Source organism: Electrona antarctica (genome assembly GCF_951216825.1).
Source record: "Electrona antarctica genome assembly, chromosome: 2".
NCBI lineage: Eukaryota > Metazoa > Chordata > Actinopteri > Myctophiformes > Myctophidae > Electrona > Electrona antarctica.
Genome location: NC_136807.1, coordinates 24,061,085 through 24,079,553, shown reverse-complemented (window position 1 = coordinate 24,079,553; position 18,469 = coordinate 24,061,085). Strand labels below are relative to the sequence as shown.

The window sequence follows — 18,469 nt, the reverse complement described above, 5'->3', positions numbered from 1 at the left end:
AGCCCCGTCCACTTTAATGGGAACTGAAGCTAATGCTGCTAACGACAGCCCCGTCCAGTTGAATGGGAACTGAAGCTAATAATGCTAACGACAGCCCCGTCCACTTTAATGGGGAACTGAAGCTAATAATGCTAACGACAGCCCCGTCCACTTTAATGGGAAACTGAAGCTAATGCTGCTAACGACAGCCCCGTCCAGTTGAATGGGAACTGAAGCTAATAATGCTAACGACAGCCCCGTCCACTTTAATGTGGAACTGAAGCTAATAATGCTAACGACAGCCCCGTCCACTTTAATGGGAAACTGAAGCTAATGCTGCTAACGACAGCCCCGTCCAGTTGACTGGGAACAGAAGCTAACTAAAGCTAACCGGGGGTTAGCTTCAATTCCAATTGAACTGGACGGGGCTAACGTTAGCATTATTAGGAAAACGAATGGACAAGTTGGACAACATGTCAGAGTGGATGCTAATTTTCATTCAGCCCCACCATAACGTAACGCCTGTGGTCTTCGACACTATACACAAACTACACATGTTTCAGCCATGTACGTATACACTATCATGTATCATAGCATAACATTCAGTACACATTATTTGCGAGGGAAAAGTTAGCGTCAAACGGCCGGGAAGGGCTGCATGGTAATTGTAGTTCATTTGACTTACGATTGTATGTATGGCTCACTGAAAAAAACTACATCATGGCCGCTAAGCGCGGGCTTGTATTTATTATTTATTTTGTTGAATTCGATGCTGTAACTAAACTAAACATGCTTCATCTATACAGTAAATGATGATAAGCTTGTGGGTTTACGGTGCGTGCGTGGGGTTCATGTTTAACGTTGGTGTAGACTGGGGAATAAATCTATAGCCAGCGTCAGACAGTGCAATTGCATGGACAGTTAGCTCTGGTCCATAGCTAATGCTATGGACCAGAGCTAGTGGACAGTCAGCGTCTGCTTGATTTTGATTTTCATCCAGCACAATCATTGGAATTAAACTGCATGGAACGAAATGCATTTAGATCAGTGCTAAATGTCTGTTAGCAAAAGTAATCATTCTAAAAGCTCAAGCTTGTGAGCTTGTAGATGAGCTATTTTTTATAGTATACAGTTGGTGTAAAGTATACAGTTTAATGTTGGTGTTTGTTTTGTAGACTGTTGAATAAATCACTGCAGCCAAGAGCCAACGTCAGACCGTGTGGACATTGTCAACTATAGCCTGTAAGTCCAGTATCATTAAGGCATTGTATGTACTAGCCAATTTCTTATGCTGCAATGAGTGCAATCACACTGGCAGATGCAAAAGATACAAAGCTAGACCATGTATTTGCACCTTTTGTAGCTAAAGTTGAAACCAGCTCAACTTTTTGTAGCTGTTGTACCTTTTGCAGTAGCCCTAGAATGGCTCTTGTTTCATAGTTTGTACAGTATTTCACATACAGAGCCATAGAACACCATACTTAATTTCTGTTGGGGTTCTAAATGTGATAAATGCTCCGTTTGTACTCACCCATTAAATAATTCCAAAGACGTGGAGTAAAATATGGTCCTCTAGTTTTATATCCATGTGAAAGTTCTGGCACAAAACGTATTTAGTCAATTATCTCCACTTTTTCACGAGATGCACACTGACGGGGGCAAAGGGGACCGAAATGACAGCTGGACTTAATTTATCAAAACTTCCTCTAATCACCACAAACGTCATCACCAATTGACCAGGGAAGCACAAATGTTTGGGTCACACAATTGGCAGGTGCCTTGCGATAAGTGCTGGGTAATTAATCACACCACTTGCCAATTGTGTGACCCAAACTTTTGTGTTTCCCTGGTCATTTGGTGATGACGTCTGCGGTAAACAACAGGAAGTATTATAATCAGTCCATCGATCATTCGGGGCCCCTCGCCCGGAGAGAAAGACGTCCGTGTGCATCTCTTGAAAAAGTGGAGAAAATTGACTACATACACGTTTTGTGCCAGAACGTTCACATGGATATGAAACTAGAGGACCATATTTCACTCCACATCTTTGGAATTATTTAATGGGAGAGTACAAACTGAGCATTTATCACATTTAGGCTGCCCATAATTCAATTCAACCAGGAACGGGTGGAAGGGAACATGCCTCTGATACATGAACATTTACGAAGTTAATTAAATGATCACAGGCTTTCTAGGTCTACTTTTGCAGCAGCTACAAACATTGGCTGTATCTTCATGTCACTAGTTTCCATTAAAAAATGAATATACTAGACTGTATCTTTGCATCTGTCCGTGTGATCGCAGCATTAGGTATTTATGGACTAAAGTCCTGTATAAAAATGTATGTTGCTTTGTCTGATCATGTGCGTGTCTGCATATTTGTCTGTAGGCCTCAATGTCTGGCTCCATCTCTTCTGTTGGATTCTCCTTCCCTTGCTGCTGCCATCAATAAAGCCTCGTCACTGCTTAACCTGGGCTCCAGCAGGTAACAACCGTAAAAAACACACGATGTATTCATAATTTCATTCATATACATCGTTGCTGTTAGGCAGAAACCTCATATTTCAACGTTTGATGTTTTGTCACCAATACTACAGTGTCTGCACAAAAGTAGCAATAAATAGCCGATCTACAAGCTCACAGCATGTCTCATTGTGATGCGTTGTGCTTGTAAATCTGCTATTTCCGCTTTTTTGGGGTTTTAAACTATTAGTCTTTCTGTGGCATTTATAAATATTGAATCAATAAAGTATTGACAAGAGCTTGAGGATTGAACAGTGTGCCTGATGGGAAATGAACAGGGTTTCATTATTGTGTATTTAGTCTTATTTTCTACTGTCCATGTCTTCCAGCTCCACCTCAACTCTTTGTCTCCCAGTATGCTGTCCTCTTTGCCTCCCAGTGGCTGTCCCCCAGGCATCTAGACTCATACAGACAGCAATTCAACAGTCTGGACAAACAAGTGACTGGATACCTTACTGGTATGACAGTTTATTAATTGTCTTACAACCTTTCTATACAGTTATTCAACTATATTCCTGAAACATTGTGTTGCAGATATTATTCATTTACCACTGCGTTGTCTGCTCGCTGCCTTATATGAACACAGCTGCTTCAATAATTCTTCCCTGTGTAATATTTTGATCCTTGAGGAGGATAATTAAAATGTTGAATCATTGAGATTTTACAGTTGGGAGTAGATGTAGTTTATCAGTGATATGGAAGTGAGTAATTTTTTAGTGGTTCCTGACGGCTCCAACTGATTCAGGTCACACACAGCAGCCAGAGTACAGTGTACAGTATGATGCATATAGTTGCATCGCTCAGTTCACACAGGTGTGATTTTTGTAGATAGTTGGTATGAAAAATATTAGTCACTCATTTTTGAATGAAAGAAACATTACATCAGTCTGTTGGTTCCCTGTTAACACCTAGTGTATCTCTCCTTTGTTTTACAGCTTATGGAATGGCGATGTAAACACTGCTCTTTCGTGGCTTCAACAAAAGGGACACTTCTGAAACATTACAGAGGGAATCACGGTACATTTGGACATGGCTATTCAGTTTCCTGTATTCATTTAAACTGTCCTTGCAAATTTAAGACATGGGGTGGCCTGCGCACACACTTGCGTAGATGCCACAGAACTGAAGAATGTGAAGTTGTGCATGTGCAAGCTTTCAGATGTAAAATTTGTGACTCATTTCATTCTAATCCAAAAGACTATTTGCAACATATTAATTCTCACTTGAATAGACTTGAAACCATACAGTGTGTTTTTGATGGATGCGATTATACAACAAACCAATATGGGAGTTATGCGACACACAAAAGTAGAAAGCACAAAGACTATTCATTGAAAGATTTTAAGACTGCATTGATTGCAAATCCTCCAGTCATTAATGAAAATGAAATCCACCTTCCGGTGTTAGAATCACATGATCATGAGGACATTGATACCTTAGAGTTGGCTTGTGAAAATGATATTTCAAGTGAAACAGAGAAAAATATTGGTTCTCTCTTGTTAAAGTTAGAAAACGTCTATAATGTGTCTGTGAAATGTGTCGATGACTTGGTGGAACAGCTTCAGTTTATCTGCACTTCAACAACTCTGTGTATTCCAAAGCTAGTTAATGATATATTTACTAAGAATAACTGTGCTATTGATGAAGCCACTGTCGGCGAACTGGTAGACAAATTGTGTCACTCTAATCCTCTTAGCACAGCCCTAGGTCCCTTTTCTTCCAAGTTTAAGAGGGACAAATATTTTAAGGAAAACTTCAGTTTAATTGAGCCAGTAGAGTATCTTTTGGATCCACATGACAAATCCAAGGGCAGCTTTCAGTATGTTCCCATTCTTCCTTCCATACAAGAATTGTTGAAGAATGAAGACCTTCTTAACCATGTTTTGACTAAACATTCAAACGTTTCACAGTTGTCATCCTTTCATGATGGTACATAAGGCAAAATGAATTTCTTGCTAATGAAGAGGACAGAATTTCACTAATAATTTATTCCGACGACCTGGAAACTTGTAATCCTCTTGGAACTAAACGAAAAAAGCACAAAATCACAGCAGTGTACTGGGTACTTGCTGATGTACCATCTGAACTGAGATCACAGCTAACCTCGATTAATTTGGCCATTCTTTGTAAGGCAAATGATGTAAAAAAGTTTCACTATGAAACGGTTCTGGAGCCTCTACTGAAAGATCTCACAATATTGGAGAAGGAAGGAATTTTTGTACCTCAGCTTGGTAAAAATGTCAGAGGAACTGTGTTTTGTGTTTCAGCCGACAATCTCGGTGCTCATGCTTTGGCTGGACTCGTTGAAAGCTTTTCTGGACAGTATGTCTGTAGGTTTTGTGTTGGGGAGCGTTCTGACTATCAGCAAAAAGAAGTGCGTTCAGGAGCTTTTCCACCAAGAACAAAAGAGAACTATGAAGTGTATGTGAATACTGTAAAAAACTTAAAAAAAGCAGCACACAATCCTGCTATAGTTAACTATCGTGGTGTGAAGAAAGGTTGTCCCATCACAGAGAAATTAAGTTATTTCCATTTTGTAACGGGTTACCCACCAGATGTCCTACACAACCTTTTTGAAGGCATAATTCCATTCGAATTGGCGCTTTGTTTTAATGTGTTCATCCGCAACAAGTATTTCACATTCAAAGAACTTAACGAGTCCATAACTAAATTTCCATACAAATGGACTGATAAAACTGATCAACCCGGACCTATCCCAGCAACTTTTGCCTCTCGCAAAAGTATTGGTGGGAATGCACATGAGAATTGGGCGCTATTAAGATTATTACCATTCATTATTGGTTCAAAGATACCACAGAATGATCCAGCATGGGAAGTTCTCATGAGGTTAAAAGATATTACTGAGCTTGCAGTATCCCCTACTCTTAATGAGGAAAGTATTTGCTATCTAGACACTCTGATATCAGAACACCGTCACAGGCTGTTGGAGTTTTTCCCAGACCAAAAATTGCGTCCAAAGCACCATTTTGTGGAGCATTACCCCGATCTCATAAGAGGATTTGGTCCTTTAGTTGGTCTCTGGACTATGCGCTTTGAGGCAAAACATAGTTTCTTTAAGAAAGTTGTTAGGTACACAAACAACTTCAGAAATATATTGCTGTCACTAGCCACAAAGCACCAAAAAATGATGGCATACTATTCACAAGCAAATGCTTTAAAATCTGCAACATGTGTCACTAAAATATCATCTGTTCCTTTAGAAATACTTGATTTGGGAATACAGCAGTCTTTCAAAAACGTTTATCCAACACAAACCTCTGTGAACTTGACCGATAATGTGATACACCATGGCACAAAATATTCTGCTGGTATGGTTTTGCCTTATGGGTCAACTGGTGGGCGACCTGATTTTGTTGAGATTTCACAGATTGTTATTGTAGATGTCGATGTCAATTTCATTGTGAAGGTATTCAAGGGCCGTTATGATGAACATTATAGGGCATATATGTTGGAATACACTGGGAATATGACCCTGCTACAACATGGTGAACTTGGTGACTCATATCCCTTGGCAGCTTATTCTATGGGAGGCAAACGCATGGTGACATTAAAGCGTCACATTGTTTGTCCACTTTAGGTAAAAGGACAAAAGAAAAGACTTGACTGTCCTACACCTCCCTTTAATTCAGTCTTGTTTTGCCTAGATGTCTTCGGTTGCCTTGAAAGTTGTAATACAACACCGGAGTGAGAAGCTTCTACTGCCATCAGGAATACCCAGCACCGTAGAAGAGTTGCAGAAGACTGTCAAGGACACATTTGGACTCACTGAGACTTTCACTCTGGAGTACTTGGATGTATCCTGGGGTGAGGGTGATTTCTTTGCACTCCATTCTACCGACCAGATTAGTGACAAGGGGACAATCAAAGTTGTAACCATTCCAACAATTCACGTGCTTAACTTATCTACTCTAGACAATCAGATGGGTGCAAACAATGTGCCTGAATTCACTACAGACACCCAGACGGGCGCAAACAATGTGCCTGAATTCTCTACTCCAGACACACAGACATACCGGTATGCAAGGAGTGTCATGAATGTGAGTGCGAGTTCAAGTTCTACTAGTGATACATTGGAAGAAGACCAGACCGATTACTCCTCAGGATCGTCCGACAACATTATACTTTCCCCTCCGCGTGAACACGTTCGAGAAATATGGCCAAGTGTAATTTCCATTCCACTTTTCTCTGTGGCAACAGAGGGAGTACTGATGTGTGCCAATGAAGTATATGTAAAAGATGGTACTCGCTTCATCAACAATAAGATTGCCATTGAAATTAGGTCAAGCTTAGCAAACTACATGTTCAGCTACAAAGGAGGATACCCATCAGCCACACAGATTACTGAGGTTGCAGTGGCATTGGTCAAAAAGCACCCGTGCCTCTCAGATCACAGTTCTAATGGCAGTTCACTATGGATCCAAAGTCTTAAAACCAAGATGCTAAATTACAGGAAAAAGCTTGTTGAATTAGGACTCTCTGAGGTTACCTGCAACACTGTTAAGAACAAGAGGCCTGGTGAAAGGGCATCTGCAACGAATGTAAAGAAAGCACGGAAAGGAGAAGTGCTTTATCTCCCAGACTATCCTATAAGAGACAGTAAGGAACAACAAGAGCTGTACCGACACCAACTGATCGACGAGTCCAAGAAGAAAAACAGCACAGCCATCAGGGACTTGATGTGCAGAACCTTTGCACATAGACGACACGACATCGTCCGGCAGCAGATGAGCATCAAGGATGTAAAGGAGAGATGGCCGGCCTTGTTTGATGCTTCACAAGTGAGTAAATTGGATTCTTGTAGCAGTGTTCAACATAAATGACATCCTGCATGTGACACACATTTACATTGTATTTAATCAATTGTACCCATTCCTGGAGCAACAGTGGTGGAAAATGGATGTACAAGATCACAATGTGTTTTGTTTTTCTCCCTTCCCCTCATCTGTTTTTCAGGTCAGCGCAGAGTTCAAGTTGATCACTACAATGAAGCTTGAACCGAAATTCATGGAGATGTTGGACCTCTACACACCTAAACTGCTGTCCATGTTCCAATCTAAGAGAGGTGCTGTAGGAGAGCGACATCGGGCAAAGATGAGTGCTCTGCTTCAGGTAATAAACCATTTAGACCCGAGGATGATTCTTAAAAACTGCTTCTAAATCCTTCTAAATCAGAAAATAGCAGATATGCAAGCTCACATTGCATCTCACTGTGAAGTTTGTGAACTTGCAGATCTTCTATTTTCGGTATTCATTCATTACTATTTTAACCACTTTAAAAAGCTAGAACACTTTGGTAGAAGTTTGTGTTGTAATTTCCTTGCCATGTTGTAACTTCACATGCGGGTGAGAAATGTTCCTCATTGACTTCCACTGTAGTATCTTGCCTGTAACGCAAACCTATCAAATGTCCTAGACCTTTAATTCCACCTGTTCCATTCACACTAGACGAAATGCATGTCTTAATAGTCTTGTCAGTACTAAACCCCTCTTATTCCTAAACTTCTTTGCCTTTTTTACTATTTTGAAAAACATTTTTGTTCATTTAGATTGGCTAGTTGACCAATTTTGTTTTTCAAAAGAGTAAAAAAGGCAAAGACGTTTCGGGATAATGTGTTTAGCACTGGTGAAAATAGGGCCCTAAATGCTAAAACTGTGTGCAAACAATTGAAACGGTGGACTTTAAAGTTGGTAAACAAAAGCCCAGCTTGAATGTGCAAAGTAATGCATTGTATTAAGGATAAAACTTTGTCTGCAGAGTGGAAACCCCATACAGCTAACCAGAGGAATCGTGATCAAGTGCCTCATCGACCATCTGGGAGAAGAGCCTGGTGCCCTGATCAAGGACGTTGAAGTTAGTAAAATAAAGTATTTAACAATTTGTTGTCTTAAAAACAAAGCTTAATGCCTCAATCTGTGATTTCTTCAACTGGTTGGCTGTATGTAGAACAACAGCAGCAGCAAACGTTTTCAATTGCAAATTCAAGACACTTTTCATGTACAGCAATTGGACTGACGGAGATCCCACCCAGAGCAGGGAATTGTGCAACAGTAGTAACCGTTTAGAATGATAATACCATGAACATCATCATTACGTTTTCATTCATGAGATTTTATTTTGCTTTTATTTTTACAATGTGTGCAGGATGCTGCTGGTGTCGATGTAGAAGAGGAGTTGTCAGGGGAACTGATGACTATCTACAGGCTGCAAACCCAAGAATCACCAGCTGCTGATGTAGGTATTGTTATTGAGGGCATCCCTGTCCTCAACAACCTCGGCGATATTAGCAGAGCCTGCTGCTATCTCCTGGGACTGACCTACGTCTTTGACTTGAAGTACCCCAAGAAGTTCAAATACATCTTGGAGGTTTTTCAAAAGGTACTGCTTGGACTAGACCCTCAACAGCTTACACCCAAAGTGCAGACACTGAAAAACTGTCTGCTTGGCTAATGTCCTGACTGATTTCAGTTTGAATGTTTTCAGTCAAAACAGATTAGTAGGAAACCACATCACACAACAAAAGTCTCCAGGTGTTTTATTTATGTGATGCGATAACTAGATGCACGTACTGTATGTTTTTAGTACAAAAATGTGCATAAGGAGTGTGGGAGACTGAATTGTGAATCAGCACACTGCAGTTTATGGAGTGAGACTGAAATGTGAATCAACACACTGCAGTTTATGGAGTGATAGACTGAAATGTGAATCAACACACTGCAGTTTATGGAGTGAGACTGAAATGTGAATCAGCACACTGCAGTTTATGGAGTGATAGACTGAAATGTGAATCAGCACACTGCAGTTTATGGAGTGATAGACTGAAATGTGAATCAGCACACTGCACTGTTCAAAAGGAAAGCATACAGCAGCATGTCAGATCTGTGCGTCTGACAGACTTGTTTTGAAGTGGCGGTGCTTATGTGTACACGGTGCATATAGCCAATTAGAATGTATTAATCGCTACAGACCTCACCGATAGACAGTAAAACGTTTTTAAATTTTTTCTATATTACGAAATTCTTCCCCATTTGACTTTCCTGCGTTTATTTTTTTCTTATACAGTAATGTGTTAGTGATTGCTCCAAGCACATTACTTTAAAAACTAACATTTGTTGCTTAAAGGGCCACCGTTCTTTTATACTTAATGTTCATTTGTATGGGTCTTGTTAAATAATGCTTTTGAGGTTCATGTTTTTCGGTGCTGTACAATTTTACAAATTTTACAATTTTACAACTACACCAGGTTTCAATTGTATGCGTGTTGGCTGTTGACCAACTATACTTTCAATATGTTTTCAAAAAATATTCAACATGTTGAGAATGGCAGCTATTTTTGCTATGTGTGGTAGAGAATCAAATTTTGTTTTCAGGTGTGTGTGTGCGCATGTTTGTAGATCGGCTAATTTGGGTGCGAAACACCGGCATGCAGGCAATTCATTAAACCCAGCCTTGACCCAAAAAGGTCATTTATAAAATTACCATCCTACAATGTTTGTCCTCCCAAGTAGTGTGTGTGTGTGTGTGTGTGTGTGTGTGTGTGTGTGTGTGTGTGTGGTAGGTAGACGATCAAATTTTGTGCGCGTGTGTGTGTATACTTCGGTATAGTTTCGGTGCTAGACACCGGCAGGAAATTAATTAAACCCAGCCTTGACTAAAAAAGTCAAATGACCATCCTAAAATTAACAAGTATAGTGTGTGTGTGGTAGACAATCAAATTGTGTCCAGACCTTTCTTTTGTTTTATTTACCTGCCATGGAAATTGTTCTTTAATGTTGGAAAATATTCTTTAAAGGACAACTTTAGTTTTTTTTCAACCAAGGTTCATGTTTTAGGTTATTAGAGAAAGTAAAAGATGAGTGTTAATTCTTTTTCATTTGCTGCTTTCTTTCGTTTTAGGGATATTAGTAGTTTTTGACAGGGGGGGGGCGGGGGCATTCGAGCATGGGGCTAAATATGTATTTTTTTACAAAATGTTATAGCGATTTATTTTCTTTATTGTTTACTATAGTCCTAATAGACCCCAGAAAATTACATCTGGCCACAGAAGATTGCAGGATCTACTGAATGTACTGAAGGTATCCTACTGGGGGGAAGCCACACTGTGTGTCATAGGCTCACATTCAGTAGATCCTGTGATCTTTTGTGGCCAGATGTCATTTCTTTGGGTCTAGTAGGACTATAGTAAACAATAAAAAAAGAAATCGCTATAACATTTTGTAAAAAAATACATATTTAGCCCCATGCTCGAATGCCCCCCTGTCAAACAGCTAAAATCCCTAAAACGAAAGAAAGCAGCAAATGAAAAAAAATGAAAAATGAACACTCATCTTTTACTTTATCTAATAACACCCTAAAACAGGAATCTTGGTTGAAAAAAACTAAAGTGTCCTTTTAATGTTGTTACAGACAACAATTTGCACATTGTCTCAGGAAAATGTTCTTTAATGTTGTTGCAGACAACAATTTGCACATTGTCTCAGGAAAATGTTCTGTTCTGAGAATGCACACATTGTAGTTTGTACTTATACGGCCCTATCTTTCGCCACCCCTTATCCCTGAACTTATTTGCCATTTGTTTTACTATTTTTAAACACATTTTAAAATGGTTCAACTAGTCGATCGTAAAGAATGGCAAATAAGTTTACGGATAAGGGATATAGCCCATAGTCTCAGGAAAATGTTATGTATTTGCTGACATTGTAATTTGCACATTGTTTCGTGCATGTGGCCAGACCATATGTGAGTGTTTAATACTTGACTGTTCACTTTATTCACTTTGGTCAATTAAAAATGTACTTATCTGTATAAATGCCTTGTGTATTCTCTTTGACAAAGGTAAATACAGAATTATTTTTGGATTAAAATACTATGAGTTGAATACAGTTAAAATATTGAGTAAATGTAACACATATATTTTATTAAATCATACACGTGTATATAGTTAGATCAACCTATCAATTTCAATCCCATATACTCAAATTTATATGTAGTTTTAACCTAGGTTTTCTAATGCATATTAAGTTTATCTACTAATTTTTTTCATTTCAATGTGCTAATGCTTATTAAGTTTATCTACTCAATTATTGTCAATTCAAGGTGCTAACGCATATTAAGTTTATCTACTCATTTATTTCATTTCAAGGTGCTAATGCTTATTAAGTTTATCTACTCAATTATTGTCATTGCAAGGTGCTAATGCGTATTAAGTTTATCTACTCAATAATTGTCATTTCATCCTGCTTTAATATATTACTTGCACTTACTTAATTTTTAAGGTAGATTTTACTTGATTTCATAGCAGTCAAGTTTACTCAATAATTAAGGGTGTAAAAAATGTTCACCAATATATTTGAGTAGATAGTAGTTTCTATTTTCTGAGTGCAGCCGGGGTGATCAAGTCCCGACTTACGTCCCAGTAGCTACCCTCGATCAGTCCCATTAGGGAAAAACCAGGGCCACACAATCCGTTCCTCCTGAACTACCCTGCCGGGACTGGGAGGTACCATTCTGGCGCGTGGAAGGACTAGGCTCTGTGGGTTGACTCCTGTCCGGGCCCCTCCTACGTCTCACCAGGTCCACTCCTGCTCTCACCAGGTCAGGCCCTGTGCGTTGCACCAGACTCCCAGCACCAGGCACTTTATTCAGGAATGGTTATGTATTGATTTCTCCAAGTTACATCAAATACTGTTAAAGTTAAATATTTCCAAAACGTATAAAATGTGTGAGAAAATAAATGAATAGAGGCACACACATGCACGGGCACAAGCACTCACACGCACGTATGCACACTAACACAGACCCTCTTATAAAATAGCTAATCTAATAGCTAATCTAGGGGGCGGTAGTGGCTCAGGGGTAGAGTGGCTGGTAGATCAGTCCAGTTCGATCCCAAGCTCCGCCAGAATTAGTGTTGAAGTGAAGACTCTAGTCTGAACCCCTATTTTTCTCCTGATGTGCAGGTTGGTGTCTTGCATGGTTGCCTCTGCCATCAGTGTTTGAATGTAATGCACAAAGCTCTTTGGATAAAAGCGCTATATAAATGCACCATTTACATGTGACACGTTGAGCCGGTAGATGCCTGGGCTTTTTTCTGCGAAGAACCATTATACTGTATAGAGGATCTAGTATGGAGCCCTGAGGGACTTTAATCAACAAAGTAGGCCACTGCTATATAGGGATTAAGTGGTTAATATTATCTATGCTTAACCACTTGAACCTCAGCGTCCATATTCTGTTGGGAACATTTGGCAAAAAGAGTTTTGGTGTAGACGTAAAGAGAGGGTCAAAGGGTCAAACTCAAGTCCAACAAGGGTTTAATTTCAATACCAACAGACTTGAACCATTGAGGCTTCTGTTCTCAGCAGCTGTACTTTATGGCAGTCATTGTGTTCCATGCCAACACCCGGGTGTGGGAGTTCAGGGCATGTTTCCAGTCGGCCGTGAATGCAGGCAGGCTAATCTAATGGCAGTAACAGTTATTGTGTTGGCAGGGCTCCCTCAGCTGCCTCCAGCATCCTGGCATGAGGCTCTGTGAAGCACCGTATACCATGGGACAGGTTCCAGTGCAGCCTGCAGGGAGCTCTGGGACATTGAGAGACACCCACCTTTTCAGACTCGCATTCCTCACCTAATTACAATTGCGCCTTTTGCCTTTTAACTCATTTACTGGCAAGAATATTTATCCAAAATAGCCCACAGCACCACAATCTTATCTTGAAGGAGACAAAATTCAGTAATTCACCTGAACCGGAAGTAAAATCGGCTAGGTTATTTTAGCAGCAATAGTCACCCGACATAGACTCCAGGCATGAATGTTGTGGCTGCGACCAGCGGCGCTTTAGTTGTGAGCCGTGAACATCGCCATTTTGATCAGGGACTCAATCTGGGATTCAATCCTCAAACCCCCCCCCCCCCCCCCTTTCTGTAAATATATACTATTGCTATACTATTGCTCTTAGTGTTGTTGCTGTTCTGAATTTCATTGTAAAGTATGTATAGTATGTCTTACTGATGAATTGAGTACAAAGGAACACAATGGAAACAACACTTTTTGTGTCCTTTTAGCAGAAAAAAACCCTGTACTGCCATAATGTTTTAAATCTTGCTAGTATTAAACATTAAATTTCAACCTCTACACATTTGATATCTCTGGAACCCAATGTGACACACTGTGAGCTTGTAGACCAACTATTTTCACATCATTGTTTTTAAAAACAGAGCTCAATTGTTAATTCATAATGTAGTCTATTATTTGTACATTTTGGGTCCCAGGGGGTCCCTTCCTTGGAAATGCAGTGGAGTGAAAAGTGCATTATAAATGTATAACCGATTGAAATTGTAATGTATTTCATAGTTGCAGTGCTTCCTCTCTGTCTCTTTTGTTCCACAGGAGAGCTGGATTCTCTCACAACACTATAAGCCAGCTGAAATATTCAGCGCCTAAGTCGGTTGTTCTGCCGTTTACAGAATGCTTTGCCCATTAAAGCCTTTCCAATGCACGGCATCTCCACTGCAACGCACTGACGTGTAATTAGACAGCGTGGTTGTGTAGTGTTTCCCCAAGGCCATTCTCCCCTATCCCCCCCCCCCCCCCCTATTCTCCCACAATGCTGCTGCTGCTGCCTGCCCGTTTTTATTTTATTTTATTTTTTATTATAAGGTTTTAAGCTCTGGCTCCAGATTAAGTCGGCAGTGCTTTGTGTTGGATAGAAAGGTTAACTGGGACTCATTTTAATCAGGATATTACTGTACGTCATTAGATATCCAAGTAATTGTGAGGAGGGAGTAAATTAAGAGCAATGGGTCTTATCATAACAAAGAAGTGAAGATATTAATTAACGAACATTAAAACGTGCTCCAACAGTCATTACACAGTTTGACAGCTAGCACATACATACATACATACATACATACATACATACATACATACATACATACATACATACATACATACATACATACATACATACATACATACATACATACATACATACATAAAAGCAGGTAAAAGCAGGAGGTTTTAATTTTGCTATAGTCACATAAACTTAAATTCATGAAGATCTGCCTTTATCCTAACCTGACCATAGATTAATAAAAGGATAGAGACCAAACCGGAGAGTTAGACACTCCATAACAATTGACTTCATGTGGCCTGTCTATGACATCAATTGTCTATGACAGGGGTTCTCAAACCTCTTCATGTCAAGGACCTCCAAACTCCAAAGTCCCTGCGACATACTAGTGTCATGTCCAGGGGGTGTACTTGTACATCAAGCTGCCTCACGCTACAGAAACAGGAGATAGGCTCCTGCCCTATGGGCCTCATGGCTCGGCAAGGCTACTTACTTACATGAAAACTGATAAACATTTGGCCGCGAACCCCTATCTTTTGTGCAAGTAACCTCCCCAGAAGAAAAGATTTATGTAAATATAAATCTAACTGCCTGCCTACAGTACCTTGTTTTCCGGGGTCGCCAAAGCTGTGGCTGTAATAAACTTTGTGGATGGATACAAATAAATAAAAACAGCACTTTCACTTTGGACGGTAAGTAACGCTGTAAAGGGCACACATTTTAATAATGTATTACCCTTTTTGTAATGCGTTACATTGGGGATCCAATGGTAATTCCGACGGAGCATTAGTCTGACATGCGGGAACAACGGCCGGACTAGCGCTCAAACATGTGCTGCTCCCGTGCTTGCGGTTATGGTTAGGTTAGGATTTGAGGTATACCGGTAGGTTGTCGGTCTAATGACTGTCGGACCAATTATAGTGTCGTAACTAGAGCCTGTACCCATTACATTGCCCACAATTTGGTAATATATTACGTAGCGAGTAACGTAAGTAACTCATTACCCCCAACACTGTCTGTCTCTCTCTATCTCTGCATGTTGCACCATCATCATAACAGACCTACTTAGAGAGTGTTCATATCAGCGGACATGAACACTCTCTGACTAAGTGACTTTGACACTGTTAACGGTCTGGGGGTTGAAACAAAGACATAAGGTGCTCAATAAAAATCAACAAGCCTTAACCTCTGGTGTAATGCGCTCGCTGCAATGGCACGCATGTTAAACACAGCACACAGCCTTGTGCATATGCAGTTAAAATGCGCTATGCATATACAGTGAGCTAGGCCACATGGGTCCTCAAGGAGTGGTGGAGTGGTGGAGTACACTATGTACTCAAGTAGCCTACAAAGTACAAATTTGAGGTAGTCTACTCTTTACTTTACTGGAGTATTTCCAAATTTGTATACTTTTATTCCAATACATCTCAATAAAAAATATTGTACTTCTACTCCACTACAATAATTTTCATACTTTAGTTACTAGTTACTTTGTAGAGTTTTCATATTATTATTATTACATAATGTAAATTAAAGGGGAAAAATCAGTAACATTTGTTACTTTAAGTATATTTTTACTCCAATATGTTTGTACTTTTACTCAAGTGCTCTCTTGTAACAGCTAGTGTTTTGTAGTATTGATACTTTTACCCAAGTAAGAAATGAGTACTTCTCCCACCACTGTCCCTAAGGGGTTTCTTCATGCATGCTAACTGGTAGTTAGAAGCTAGCTAGCGGGCAGAGACCTCTATATAATATACCAAAGCTGCTATAAAATGCTGTCGGGGCTGCATGTGTGACAGTCCCTGGAGGAGAGACGCTGATCCGCTCCACCGGAATCTGTACGAGAGCCGAGCAGACAATGCTGCTGCACCACGGGTGGAAACCTCATACTGTATGTCCAACTGTTACTTGCCAGGATTCAAAAGTACAGTTGGAGGCCATCGATATTGTCCTTTTCTTTTTGCTGAGGTTTGCGTGATCTGGGCAAAAGGACAGTTAACCCATTTTGGGCGGGAACCCCTTTTGGTGTTTTAAACATTATGTTAAAATTTAGCTATTGAAAAATAGCAGATCTACAAGCTCATAGCGCGCCACCGAGTGGCGCGCTACGAGCTTGTAGGTCTGCTATTTTTGAAAAATCATGAAAATATTTATTTCAGAAAACTGGAGGATTTAGAAGGATTTAAAAAAAAAATTGAGGTCAGGCCTAAATGGGTCAAATGATAAGGGACAATATCGGTGGCACCCAACTGTACAAGCTGGTTTTATTCAAATGCAATCAAAGGCTACAGGTGATAATGCAAGCATTGGGATTGCGACCATATACTATTATGGCCATCAATTCTCTCTGCCAGGATTAAACGTGTCCAGTTGCGTGTTTGATCCATGTCAGGCTTTATATCCTCCTGATCTGATCCCATGTCAGCTAACCCTCAATGCCACATGGGAATTATTCAGTAGCGTAAAGAAACTATAAGTATATGTACTCAAGTAGGTTACTGTGCTTAAGTACAAGGTAATTGTGAAGTATTGTACTCAAAGTATTGTACTTTGAGTTCAGTTATAGTTACTTTGTAGATTTTGATTATAATTACAAAACATATACATTTTGGGCGATCAGAGAATATATCCATTTTAGACATACTGTACAGTATACGTTGTGGAATTATTATTATTTTGGTACTTTAAACTTTCAGTATATTTTGATGCCAATGCTTCTGATTCTACATTGTATTGAGTACTTTTTCCACCACTTGATCTCCTCCTGTACCGTATATGCAAGCCAGCAGTATCATCCACTTCTCTGATCTGACACTGACACACAAACACACACACGCACGCACACACGCGCGCACGCACACGCACACGCACACACACACACACACACACACACACACACACACACACACACACACACACACACACACACACACACACACACACGATACTTAACAATCATTCAGTCTATAAAAGGGCGTCATCTCCAAGGTATTCAGTTGGTGTCCAGGTAGCTCAATAATTAAAGGACAACTTTCGTTTTTTTCAACCAAAGTTCATGTTTTAGGTTGTTATTAGATTTCATTTGCTGCTTTCTTTCGTTTTAGGGATTTTAGCTGTTTTTGACAGGGGGGCGGGGGCATTCGAGCATGGGGCAAAATGTGTATTTTTTTTACAATTTTTTATAGCGATTTATTTTTTCATTATTTACTATAGTCCTACTAGACCCCAAGAAATTACATCTGGCCACAAAAGATCACGAGATCTACTGAATGTGTCAAACTGACATATTGAGCCTATGACACACAGTATGGCAGCCCCCCAGTAGGCCTCCTTCACATTCAGTAGATCCTGTGATCTTCCTGGCGTCTATTAGGACTATAGTAAATAATACAAATTAAAAAATTGCCATAATATTTTGTAAAAGAATACATATTTAGCCCCATGTTCGAATGTCCCCGCCCCCCTGTCAAAAACAGCTAAAATCCCTAAAACGAAAGAAAGCAGCACATGAAAAAGGTTTAACACTCAACTTTTACTTTCTCTAATAACAACCTAAAACATGAACCTTGCTTAAAAAAAGTTGTCCTTTAAGGTAGGCTAGAGCCAGACATTTTTTTCCTTCCTTTTTTCACTTTTTTATTGGTGAACTGAACAGGACGCAAGTGACATAAATGACAAGAAATATAGTACGAGGCACACTGGATCAACTAAAACATTTCCATCCGGTGGAACAATTTCTTCTCTGGCCAAAAAGTGTATTTTATATTGTGGTGACTGGAACACACACCCAAGAGACAGAAGGACGTTTGCCTATTCCAAGGCTTTTAATCACAGAATTCAGTTAACAGAATAGTACTTTCAGATTCACTTGCATGGCATCTCACAGTAGGGAGTTACAACACAGATAGTTCAGTTCCTTTGTTCGCCCACTTGATGGTGCTGGCGGGGCGCCACTGGACCTCGTCTCGGGACTGCGATCAAAGGTGCGTATATGACTTCACACAGGTGGGCATGACATTTACTCTCTCGGCAAGGAATGTGAATGAGTGAGTACAACTTAGGCCAGACACGCTCTCCGCAGAGCTGCCGGTTG

The 18,469-nt window shown here is 40.0% G+C and overlaps 1 long non-coding RNA gene across 1 annotated transcript; it reads left to right on the top strand.

The window, feature by feature from the left end:
* Positions 1–7,528: 7,528 nt before the first annotated feature.
* On the top strand, positions 7,529–8,805 carry LOC306938316. Its single transcript, XR_013791704.1, has 3 exons — positions 7,529–7,632; positions 8,279–8,374; positions 8,666–8,805. It is a non-coding gene; the product is annotated as an uncharacterized lncRNA (long non-coding RNA).
* The last annotated feature ends 9,664 nt before the right edge of the window (positions 8,806–18,469 follow it).